Raw genomic sequence first — 12,210 nt, forward strand, 5'->3', positions numbered from 1 at the left:
TTATCAAAATTAAAAACTTTTGCTTAACGGGAAAAGACAAGCTACAGACTTGGAGAAAATATTTGCAAGTCACATATCCAGCAAAGAACTTGTACCCAAGATATGTAAAGAACTCTCAAAGCTCAACAATAAAAAAACAAATAATATCCCTAAATGGGCAAAAGATTTAAACAGATGCTTTTCACTGAAGAAGATATATGGATGACAAAAAGCACGCGAAAAAATGCTCAACATCATTAGCCACTAAAGACATGCAAATTAAAGCCACAATGAGATATCACTACATACCTATTAGAATGATGAAAATCTTAGAATTGACCATACCAAAGTGCTGGCAAGCACATGGAGGGAAGAGAACTCATATATTGCTGGTGGGAATGCGAAATGGTACAGACACTCTAGAACACAGTCTGGGAATTTCTTTTAAAGTTAAACATCTCTTAAGTATATGATCCTGCAGTTCCACTCCTAGTTATTTTCTCTAGAGAAATGAATACTCATGTTCACACAAAAACCTGTCGAGGATATTTACAACAAGTCTGTTTACAATTACTCCAAACTGGAAACAACTCAAATGCCTCCAAAGGGTAAATGGATAAGCAAACTGTGATACATTCATACCATAGAATACTCAGCAATAAAAAAAGATGAATTCTTTATACAAACAATGATATGCATAAATTTCAAAAGCGTTGTGTTGAAAAAAGAAGACAGACTAAAAGCTTACATGCTGTATGATTCCGTTTATACTGCATTCTAGGAAAGGCAAAACTATAGGGACAAAAAATAGATCAGGTTGGTCTCTATGCACCTGGAGCAACAAGGGAAGAAGGAGAGTCAGGAATAGGAGGAGGATATAGAATGTGTGGCTAATTGCCTCCATGAACAGCTGCCTCCTTTGCCATGAGAGCAGAAGAACTGGATGGTGCCCAGCTATCATTACTGAACATTTTGGTCGTAGATTCTATAGAAGAATACTGTTCAAAAGGGGGGAAATGCAGAACAGAATTTCAAATTTTCAAGGACTCCAGACTTTCTGGAGCCACAGAGGTTAGATGGACCCCTGAAATTATTGCCCTGAGATAATCTTTAAATCTTAACCCTTGAGCCAAAAATATCCCTTGAAGTTTCTTGTTGTTATTGTTAGGTGCCATCGAGTTGGTTCCAACTCATAGTGACCCTATGCACAACAGAACAAAACACTGCCTGGTCCTGAGCCATCTTTACGATTGTTGTTATGCTTGAGCTCACTGTTGCAGCCACTGTGTCAATTCACCTCTTTGAGGGTCTTCCTCTTTTCCACTGACCCTGTACTTTACCCAGCATGATGTCCTTCTCCAGGGACTGATCCCTCCTGACATGTCCAAGGTATGTAAGACGCAATCTCGCCATCCTTGCTTCTTAGGAGCATTCTGGTTGTACTTCTCCTAAGACAGATTTGTTTGTTCTTTTGGCAGTCTGTGGTATATTCAATATCCTTCGCCAATACCACAATTCAAAGGCGTCAATTCTTCGGTCTTCCTTATTCATTGTGCAGCTTTCACATGCATATGATGCGATTGAAAATACCATGGCTTGGGTCAGGCGCACCTTAGTCTTCAGGGTGACATCTTTGCTCTTCAACACTTTAAAGAGCTCCTTTGCAGCAGATTTACCCAATGCAATGCATCGTTTGATTTCTTGACTGCTGCTTCCATGGCTGTTGATTGTGGATCCAAGTAAAACGAAATCCTTGACAACTTTAATCTTTTCTCCATTTATCATGATGTTGCTCGTTGGTCCAGTTGTGAGGATTTTTGTTTTATGTTGAGGTGCAATCCATACTGAAGGCTGTGGTCTTTGATCTTCATCAGTTTAAGTGCTTCAAGTCGTCTTAACTAGTGAAGAATGTCTGCCCTAAATACTGTGTTCTTTTAAGATCTATCTATATGAGATCAAATTGACAACAGAAACTCAAAAGATTAGTTAGCAAACTTAGGGGGCAGTGAGTTTATGTCAAGGGGGGAGGAACAACTCAGAAAAGAAGGGTGAGAATGGTTGCGCAACTCGAAAATGTAATCAATGTCACTGAATTGTACATGTAGAAATCGCTGAATTGTTGTATGTTCTGCTGTGTCTATTCTCAACAACAACAACAAAAATAAAATAAATTATAAGGAAAAAAAATAGGTCAGCGGTTGTGAGGGCCTAGAGGGAGGGAGAGCTGTTGACTACAGAGGGGCAGAGGGAATGTTTTGAGGTGATGGAACTGTCCTGTATCCTGATTGTGGTGACGGTTACGTAAATCTATACAGGTGTTAAAACTCATGGGACTGTACACCAAATAGTCAATGTGATTGTATGGAAATCGAAAAAAATAAAGAAGAAGGTATTAAAGAACAAGAAAAGCCCACATCTTAAGTTGTAACTGGCATTACATGCTTATATGCTTACCCAGTTTTTACTAAATTCTAGGACGTACCAAAAAAAAAATGACCTCTGTATCTGCAGAATTACAAGATTATTTTATTATGTTCAGCAGTGCTCTCACAGCTTTCTAAAACCAGACTATACACAAGGCTGTAGTTGTCTCTGAGGAACAGCCCTGGAGGAACCAAGGCGGGAAGGGGACTGATTTTTCCATCTGCATCCTTTTTTTTACCATCTGCCTTAGTTACCTGGGAACCCTGGTGGCATAGTGGTTAAGACCTACAGCTGCCAACCAAAAGCTAGGCAGTTTGAATCTACCAGGCGCTCCTTGGAAACTCTGTGGGGCACCTCTACTCTGTCCTATAGGGTTGCTATGAGTCAGTAAACTACTCAACAGCACTGAGTTTGGTTTCGTTTAGTTACCTAGTGCCACCATAACAGAAATACCACAAGTGGGAGGCTCTAACAAACAGAAATTTATTTTCTCACAGTTTAGGAGGCTAGACATCCAAATTCAGGGTGCTGGCTCTAGAGGGAGGCCTTCTCTCTGTGAGCTCTGGAGGAAGGTCCTTCCTTGTCTCTTCAGCTTCTGCTTCCTGGTTCCTTGGAGATCTCCATGTGTCTTGGCATCTATCTTACCCCGTCTCTACTTCTAGTTTGCATTTGATCTCTTTTATATCTCAAAAGGGATTGATTCAAGATATAAAAAAAAAAAAAATTTTTTTTTGTCAAGATATACCCTACACTAATCCTGCCTCATTAACATAACAAAGACCACCCATTCCCAAACAGAGTCATAGAGGTTAGGATTTACAACACAAATTTTTGGGGGGCACAATCCATAACACACCTTAATTTTTTTTTTTATTGGTGCATATTCTAGATATTCTAAGTCCCTATATCCATTTACCAATTTATAAAAAAAAAAAGGGAATACAAAACACTTTGAAGCACATTACCAGGATGCAATCTCTAAAACCCAGACACAGAAACTCTAAAGGGCAAATGGCCTGGTTTCTTTAACAAATAAATTTCAGGGAAGGTTTGGGGAGAGGGGAAATTTAGTCTTGGAAACCCTATGGGGCAGTTCTACTCTGTTCTACGGGGTTGCTATGAGTTGGCATCAACTCAGCAGCAGTGGGTTTGGTTTTGATTTTGAGGGGAGGAGACTTATAAATTAAGAGGGATTTAAGACACATTATCAGCCAATTCCAATGTATGAACCTTATTTGAATCTCAGTTCAAACTATTACAAAAATCTATGACATTTGAAGCAAATGGAAATTTGAACACTGACTGGATATTTGATAATATTAAGAAAGTTTGGGGTAGGATAGTTATTTTTAAAGATTCCCTGTCTTTTTTAATTAAACTTTTCATTTTGAGATAACTGTAGATTCACATGCAAAGACAAAAACAGAAACCAAACCCATTGCCACCAAGTCATTCCGACTCATAGCAACCGTATAGGACAGAGTAGACCTGCCCCATAGGGAGATTCACATGCAGTTCTAAGTTATAATACAAAGAGACTCATGATCCAGTTTCTCACATTGGTAACATCTTGGAAAAACACAGTACAATGTTATAACCAGAATACTGACATGGATACAATTTTATTCAGATTTCCCCAGTCTCACTTGTATATGCGTGTATGTGTGTGTGTGAGGAGTCCCTTATCTTTAGATGATAAGCACTACACTATACACTATACTGTACACTACACCATACACTACGCTGTACACTACACTATACACTACAGCTAACGTATATGTAAGTTGTGAAGCACAAGAGTAAGACGAACACCTATGAGCCCACGACCCAACCTAAGAACATTGCCATTACATCAACTTATGTGTGTAAATTTTAAGATCGGAAAAAACAATAAAACTATTAAAATAACCACTCCTACCCATCCTGGGCCTAGGAACTGCCTGTTTGTGAAGCTGACTCATTCTGCCCTGTGGGGGTGACCAACTGGAGTTTGAATAATCGGGTTCAGGCCCCGCCTCTCCGACCCCTAAGCTGTGTGGCTGGGCCATCGCTGGCCTCTCTGGGCGTCAGTGTCCTCCTTTGTGAGATCATGCGTGCAAAAGTACCAAGTGGAAGGTAAGCCTGTGTGATGACACCATGTTTATGAAGGGCGAGGCATGGAGATCAGGGACCCAAAACTCCACTAAAGAGAGGGAGGTGGCAGCCTTTTACTCTGGTCTCGGTAAAAATGCTTGATGGCACGCTTTTTGTGTGAAACAGGAGGCATCAAAATCTGAATGAAGTGTGAAATCCAAACATGAAACTTCAACCCTCGATGAAAACTCGCTGACCTTGGGGGGTTCCCAGTCTGGGTGGGGGGAGCTGGAAAATGGCAACACTGCTACACAGGGTGGTCAGGCAGCTGGGGACAGGGCAGGTCTGGGTCCTCCCCCAAATCTAGTAGGGGGAAGAGCACAAGAGAATTCCCCAAAGGGACCCAGGTACTTGGGATTCCCAGGTTCCCCTCTATTGGCTGTGCACATATGTGGAATGATAATGATAGATTGGACAGAAGGACAGATGGACGGACGGACGGATGGATGGATGGAAGCTGCTGTCTACATGACTCCGACTCACAGTGACCTTACACACAACAGAACAAAATACTGCCCAGTCCTGCACCATCCTCACGATCGCTGTCATGTGACTTGTCATTGCAGCTATTGTGTCAACCCACCTCACCAGAGTCTCCCTTGCCCCCTCTGGCCCTCTACTTCTTCCAACATGACATCCTCCTCCGGTGATTGTTTCCTCCTGGTAACATGTCCAAAGCAATCAAGTCAGACAATGTTTTGTTGTAATCCACAGGGTTTTCATTGGCTAAGTTTTGGAGGAAAATTACCAGGCCTTTCTTCCTAGTCTTAGTGGAAGCTGGACCAAAACCTGGGCACCACTGGTGATCCTACTGGTATTTGAAATACTGGTGGCACAGTTTCCAGCATCTCAGTAACACATAAGCCACCACAGTACAACAGACTGACAGACGGGTGGCGAATGATAACAATACCCTCTGCTATGTTAGCTTTTCTCCAACCTCACTGTGCCACCTGGTCCAAGCCCCCATCAGCTCTCACCTGGATATGGCAGGGCTCCCAATGGTTTTCCCAGCATCCCCTCTTTCCCCTACAAATTCCCTCTGACTAATTCTTCTTGCTTTTATGGTAAAATCTACACTCCATATCCAGGCCTACAAGGCTTTCCTCATCTGGCCCCTACCCATCTCTCCAACTTCGCTTGTCCCTCTCTTGCCCACTCACCAGGCTTTCAACTCATGGCTCTTCAGGCTCCTCAAACTTTCCGGGCTCCGTCCCATCCCACGTGCCTCTGCCTGGAACACCCTTTCCCCAGCTTTCAGGGTTGCCCCACAGTGCCCATGTAAGTCATGCAACAAACATTTATTGTGCATCTCTGTACTTCTTATAGTTCTGGACACAGTATCTTTCATCTGTTAATTGTCTGCTTGCCTCTACTAGGATGTAAGTGCCACTCTGCTTTGCTCACTGCTGCCTTCCCATTGCCCGAGTTGTTTATATCACAGAGAAGGCCCCGGATTGCTTTCCTAGGGCTGCTGTAAAAAGTACCACACATTGGGTGGCTTAGAAGAAAAGAAATGTATTGCCTTGAAGTTCTGGAGGCTGGGAGTCCAAAATCAGGGTGGTGGCTGTGTTGATTCCTTCTGAGGGCTCCTAGGATGGATCGGTTCCATGCCTCTCTCCTAGCTTCTGGTGACAGCTGACAATTCTTGGCTTGTAGATGCGTCACTTCAAATCTCTGCCTCTGCCTTCACGGCATCTTCCCTCTGTTCGTCTCTTCATCTCTTCTTTCATAAGGATGCTGGTCATATTGATGTCCACCACTCATCTGTCAGTTTTTCATACTGTGGTGGCTTCACGTTGCTCTGATGCTAGGAGCTATGCCACCAGTGTTTCAAATACCGGCAAGGACACCCATGGTGGACAGGTTTCATCAGAGCTTCCAGACTAAGACAGACTAGGAAGAAAGGCCTAGCGATTTACTTCCAAAAATTAACCAGTGAAACTCTGTGGATCACAACAGAATATTGTCCAATATAGTGGTATAAACACGAAGATGGTGTAGGACAAGACAGCATTTTGTTCTGTTGTGCATGGAGTTCCCACGAGTTAGAGATGATGACTCGATCGCAACTCACGACATATTGGATTAGGACCTACTGTGCTCCACTATGACCTTTTGTTAATTTAGCTGATAGCATCATCAAAGACCCTATTTCCAAACATGTTCACATGCACGGGTACCAGGGGTTAGGACTTCAACATAACTTTTTGAGGGACACATTTCAATCCATAGCAGCCCTCAATAAATACTGTTCGCAAAGATAGCAGCCAACAATTCCTCCCAACCACTCTTCCTATCAAGAGGTTGAGTCTGTTTCCCCTCCTTTTAAAACTGGGCTGGTCTTGGAACTTGCTCTGACCAACAGAATGCAGCGGAAGAGATGCTGTACCAATTCTGGGCCTAACCCTTAGAGATCAGGTGAGGTACAATGGTTCCCTTTTGTGTGGCCTTTCTCAGCATGGTCTTGTAATTCCTACCCAAGTGATTGGATGGAATTGTGCAAATAAGGCAATTGTGGTCCGCCAAGGGGATTGGTCAGTTTTGTCTTAAAAGAGCACCAGTTCCAGAGAAGAGAGAGGATCCTACCACCACCAAGGCAGAAGAGCCAAGGGCAGAGCGAGTCCCATGGACTCAAGACCCCTATTCTGGAACCGGGAGACAGAGAGAGAGAGAGAGGGGAGATATGACACTGAACACAGTGAGAACCTGTGGCAGAGAAACTGCAACAGGAGAGACTGGCAGGAGAGAGAGGGAGGTGGGCATCTTGGCCCACAGATTGAAAAAGCTGAGTGCCTTTGGGCCGAGGCTTACTGGCGGAGTGGGGTGCCTCCGGACACTTATTGGCAGGGGCTATAGGAGCTTTGGGACCCTTGCCTAGGCAGGGAAGATGCCAAGGGCCAGAGAGGGGTGTGCCCGCAGGCGTGGCTGGGAAGAGGCTGTCCTGATGAGAGAGCTGTATCCTGAGCATTCCTGAACCTGAATTGTAACCTGTCACTTCCCTAATCAACTCCAAAATCGTGAGCATTGTCTGTGAGTTTGGTGTGGCCGTTGCAATGAGTTATTGAACAGAAGTGGAAAGTGCCATGGGAGGAATGGTTGGTGTCAGAATTGGTAAAGACTGCAGAGAGAGGAGGCATGTCTGACCTCCACCTCATAGGAATCACCCTTGGGCTGTTGGTCTTCCCCCTTGTGAAGTTAGAGGAGGTCAGATACCACCCCGACGCTGTTCATACAGTCTGTTGAATGAATGAATATTAGGCACTTGTATGAAGAATAGACAGGGTCACTGCCTACAAACCACTCTCAGCCTGAGGAGCAGAGACAATCCTGTTTGGGCATGTGTCATAGATTGAATTATGTCCCCCCAAAAGTGTGTGTATAAATTTGGATGAGCCATGATTCCCATTATTGTGTAGTTGTCCTCAATTTTGTGACTGTAATTTTATGCTAAAGAGGATTAGGGTGGGATTGTAACACCCTTACTAAGGTCACATCCTTGATCCAATGTAAAGGGAGTTTTCCCAGGGTGTGGCCTGCACCACCTTTTATCTTATAAGAGATAACAGGAAAGGGAAGCAAGCAGAAAGTTGGGGGACCTCATACCACCAAGACAGCAGCGCCGGGAGCAAGGTGGTTCTTTGGATCTGGGGTCCTTGCGTGGAGAAGCTCCTAGGCTGGGGGAAGATTGATGAGAAGGCGGACCAAGAGGCAAAGCCTTCCCCTGGAGCTGACGCCTTGAATTTGGATTTTTAGCCTACTTTGCTGTGAAAAAATAAATTTCTCTTTGCTAAAGCCATCTGCTTGTGGTATTTCTGTTATAGCAGCACTAGATGACTAAGACAGCATACTGCCAAAGGAGACAGCAGCAACAAAGCTCCATGGGAAATGTGGAGACAGACACCCAAGGTGGGCAGGCCTTGAGGTCTCAGAAGACACTGTATTTTCAAACTTACGGTACATGGCGGGCATCTCTGTCACCTGTGGATGGCTGATCTGTCTCAGACCCCATCTTGGAAAACCCAGGCTGCAATATCTGACTGGTGCTTTTGTACTACAAAATTGTATGCAAGCCACTGACCAATCAAACGACCTGTCAGACCTCATCTCATAGAGTACCCCTCTCCCTCATGTCTATACGACCATGTGCCAATCCCAGCTCCCCAGTACAGCCAGAAGTCATCACAGGAAAGAGATGCACCAGGGCCAGCCTCTGCCCCAAACAGAAAGAGTCCAGCAGCTGGCATAGCTGGCACAGAAAAGCCGAGGGGTGAATCCCAACAATCTTGGAAAATCTGACACTCACCCGCACCATGGCCTTTCACCTGCCACTGCCCTCAGCATTCATTCATTTTTTCATTTATTCAGTACGCAGTTACTGAGCATCTACTTTCTGCCAGACACTGTCCTATAGATACAAAGTAAAAAGACTAGGTCTTCAAATAATATTATTAGTTGCTGTCCAGTCGGCTCCAACTCATGGCGACCCATGGGCAACAGAACAAAACACAGCCCAGTCCCTTGCCATCTTCATGATTGTTGGTATGCTTGAGTCCATTGTTGTGGCCACTGTGTATTTTGAGTGCCTTCCAACCTAGGGGGCTCTTCTCCCAGCATTATATCAGATAATAATACTCTCTTGTGATCCGTAGGGTTTTCATTGGCTTATTTTTGGAATTAGATCACCAGTCCTTTCTTCTTAGTCTATCTCAGTCTGGAAGCTCTGCTGAAACCTGTCCACCATGGGTGGCCCTGCTGGTATTTGAACTACCAATCGCATAGCTTCCAATATCAAAGCAATATGAAAGCCAGGACGGTATTAAAAACCGACAGACAAAACTTTCACTTAAAACACAATAAAAAAAAAAAAAGAAGGGGAAAAAAAAAAAACTGACAGACAGGTGTAGCTTCAAATAGCAGGTCTCCAGATAAATGATGGATACATGCATTCATTCAAAAATATTTATTGAGTACCTTCTATATGGCAGACACTGTTCTAGGCCCTGGGGATACGGCAAAAAATTAAAACTGACAAAATTGCCTGCTTTCATAAAATTTACACTCTGGTAGGCGTATGGCAAGGGGTTAATGATTAAATAATAAATTGTAAATAAATAAATTATATCTTAGACTATGATAAGCCAGTTTCCTTGAGTGGACTCCAACTCATAGGGACCCCATGTGTGTCAGAGAAGAACTGTGTTCCACAGGGTTTTCAATGGCTGATTTTTGGAACCAGGTCACCAGGCCTTTCTTCTGAGGCCCCTCTGGGTGGACGCCAACCTCCAACTTTCAGTTAGTAGCTGAACACAATAACCTTTTGTGCCACCCAGAACTTCCAGGTCATGATAAGAGCTGGAAGAGGAATGAGGAGTTCTGGACTTGGATGGGGGGGGTGTTGCAGTTTTTGAAAAGGGTGTTACAGAGGACTGAGGAGGTGGCATTTGAGGAGATACCTGAAGGAGGCAAGGAAGCAAGCCATGCAGTATCTGTGGGGAGAAAACATTCTAGCAAAGGCAGCAGCCAGGGCAAAGGCCCTGAGGGGGGAGGGTGCCTGGCGTTCTCAAGGATCAGTAAGGCTGGGATGGAATAAATGGGGGGACGAGTAGGAGGGGGTTGGGAGACAATTCTCCACAGATCTCTTGTTTCTGCAGGCTGCATGAGCTTTCGTTCTGGATCCCACGTCTCAAAGACGTTTGTATAGTGAACAGCTTTGGAAGTTAGAGATGATGTCTCCCTCCAGGTCAGAGAGAAGACTTACTTGCTGTCTGGAATAATAAAGATAATGTCTCCTTCCAGGGCAGTGGTTGGGCAGGTTTGCCTGCAGCTCATTATGAATATTCGGGGTTTCCTAAGCTCAGGGTTCCTTGGCCGTAATGCACAGCACCCACCTAAGTCTAATGCACGGCACCCACCTAAGTCTGCCTCTACGCTGCTGTCACGGGACATGGGGCACATGAGGAACCAATGAACACGTTCCTTGCGGTGCCGTGAGTAATCAAGTCCTTTGTCTCTGACTCTGGAATCTCATGCCTTCTGTCAGCATCCGTGAATCCGTGGCAGGCTAACTAGTTAGCTTGCAGTAGTGTAAAACGTCAGACCCTTCACAGCTCTTAACAAAGGGACAAGATCAGAGACAAAGATGAATGAATAAGGATTTAGAAGGCATTCCTCCTTAAACCCACCACTGGTCTGTCAGTGTGTCATACTGTGGTGGCTTGTATGTTGTTATGATGCTGGAAGCTACGGCACTGATATTTCAAATACCTGTAGGGTCACCCATGGTGGACAGGTTTCAGCGGAGCTTCCAGACTAAGACAGACTAGGAAGAAAGGCTTGGCAACCTGCGTCCAAAAATTAGCCACAGAAACCCCTATCGATCACAACAGATTATTGGCTGATATAGCGCTAGAAGACAAGCCCCCTAGGTTGGAAGGTACCGCACAATGGCTGCAACAATGGACTCAAACATGCAATGATCATGAAGATGGCGCGGGACCAGGCAACATTTTGTTCTGTGGTATATGGAGTCACCACGAGTCAGAGGCAACTTGAGAGCAACTAACAACAACTTCCTTAAAAACAGAACATTAGCAAAAACGGACAGTCTGCAGGGAAGGTACAAACATGCAGCAGGACAGCTGTGTTAGGATAAAATAGGCCCAAGGGTCTACGAGGTGTGGCTCCACAGGTTGGGTCGCAGCAGAACTAAGTGAATGGGAGCAGCTGCTGCTCCCAGGGTTTGGCTCAAGACAGCATGGGGAAGATTTCCGGGCTACAGTAGGGTTTGAAAAAGGAAGGGTTTAGAGAAGGATCTCAGGGGGCCTAGTTCGGGATCACTATTTCAGCAACAAAGATGCCAAGTTCTTATGATCCCCTGCCCACTCCAACCCTGCCCAGGCCTTCAGGGGTAGATGCTTTTTGCTATTCCAAGTACTCTGAGCTTTTGTCTCCCTGGACAGTCCTACTCACCAGACAACATGCCCTGTGCTTGGTTAGTGTTCTCACAGCAGGGGAGAAGACAGGGAATGGGGAGTCAGAGCTCTGAAGGGTCCCCCTCAACCCTCATCCCTCACCCCCATGAGACCGCCTCGAGCTTTTCAGATTCCCAGGGGAGGAGGTGACAGCGTCCTCCCTGCCATTCCCTCTGGAGTGGGGCTGAGAAGTTGAGGGCCCCCTCCTGGCTGTCCCCTGCAGAGTGGGGCTGAGGATGTGTCCCCTGTGGAGTGGGGCAGTCCTGCTTCCTCAGCTGTGTCTGCCTTTGGCTGGGAAGGAAGCACCTGGGTGTGAAAGGGGCAGGGGGAGGTGAGGAGAGTATTGTTCCCAGGACAGGGAGCCTGGGAGGAATCTGACAGGGCCTGTGTGCAGACTGGGAAGCCCCTGGACCAGATGATGCTGGCCGCAGCCTGGCGTTCGTATCAGCCACGCCAGCCAGGGCCCTCTTTGAGATGCCATAGAGGTGAGCAGGAGCAGCATGCCCCAGTGAGAGGCCATGTGGCACAGTGGTAGGCAGGTAGTTTTTGGTGCTGGACTGCCTGGGTTCCAACCTGTCTCTGCTACTTTTGACAACTTGGGCTAGTTACTCAAAATCATTATGCTTGGTTTTCCTATCTTTAAAGGAGGCCTGATTATAGTACCTGGTCCCTGAGTGGTGCAAAGGGCTCACCTGCTCCA

The 12,210-nt window shown here is 45.4% G+C and overlaps 1 protein-coding gene across 5 annotated transcripts in view; it reads right to left on the reverse strand.

Annotated features, from left to right (window-relative positions):
* PIK3R6 (phosphoinositide-3-kinase regulatory subunit 6) overlaps window positions 1-12,210 on the reverse strand; it is a 114,146-nt gene that overhangs the window by 84,625 nt on the left and 17,311 nt on the right. The window lies entirely within an intron of this gene.

Source organism: Loxodonta africana, chromosome 18 (assembly GCF_030014295.1).
Source record: "Loxodonta africana isolate mLoxAfr1 chromosome 18, mLoxAfr1.hap2, whole genome shotgun sequence".
Lineage (NCBI taxonomy): Eukaryota > Metazoa > Chordata > Mammalia > Proboscidea > Elephantidae > Loxodonta > Loxodonta africana.